This window comes from Meleagris gallopavo, chromosome 1 (genome assembly GCF_000146605.3).
Source record: "Meleagris gallopavo isolate NT-WF06-2002-E0010 breed Aviagen turkey brand Nicholas breeding stock chromosome 1, Turkey_5.1, whole genome shotgun sequence".
Classification (NCBI taxonomy): Eukaryota; Metazoa; Chordata; class Aves; order Galliformes; family Phasianidae; genus Meleagris; species Meleagris gallopavo.
In genome coordinates this window covers 133,201,190-133,201,959 of record NC_015011.2, presented here as the reverse complement: position 1 = coordinate 133,201,959, position 770 = coordinate 133,201,190, and positions in this window count along the sequence as shown.

Here is a 770-nt window from a genome sequence, read left to right as displayed (position 1 = left end):
ACAGGGCCCCATCCAACCTGGCCTTGAACACCTTCAGGGATGGGGCATCCACAACCTCTCTGGGCAGGCTGGTCCAGCACCTCACCACTCTCTGTAAAGAACTTAAGAACACAAGAATGGGAACTGCTGAAAGACAAACGGATCTGCTACTGGGAACAGCTGGCCAGGGCAGCATCCCAGAACACCTTCCTTATCCACCCACTGGTGTCTTCTGCAGTAAGCCTACAAGCCTAGAAGGAATTGCAGGTGGAGGCTCCAAGATGACAATCGCTTCACAAGGTTTGCCCGTTAGAATCATCCCCTCGACCCACCACAAACCACTCCCGCCACCTCCGTTCTTCTAACAGATTTCAGCAGAGGCGGTCAGCAACTGAGAAGCACTGAACTTTCCAGCACCAGCCCCCAGAAGCGTTCAGCCGCGATCCCCCGAGCACAGCGGTCCCCTCCGCGCGGGCTCAGCGCTGCCCCCTGCTGGCCGCCAGCACAGCGCCGGCTGTAGCCATCAGCGCGCCGCGCCGCTCCCGCACCCGGACCTTCAAGCCGGCGAGCGTAAGAGAGGCAGCGCGCACGAGCGAAGCACGCCGCTTTTCTACCCGCTTCCCACGATCCAAGGCAGCGAAAGCCCTCGTTGCCGTTCTGCAGGAACTCCGGTAACTGAAGTCAGCAGCAGGACAACTTCAAGCAGCCATCGGAGCACTCCCCAGCCCCTCGCTGCTGCCAGCATCTCCCATCTCCTCCGCCGCCCGAGGAGCCCCGCCGCCCGCCTTCAA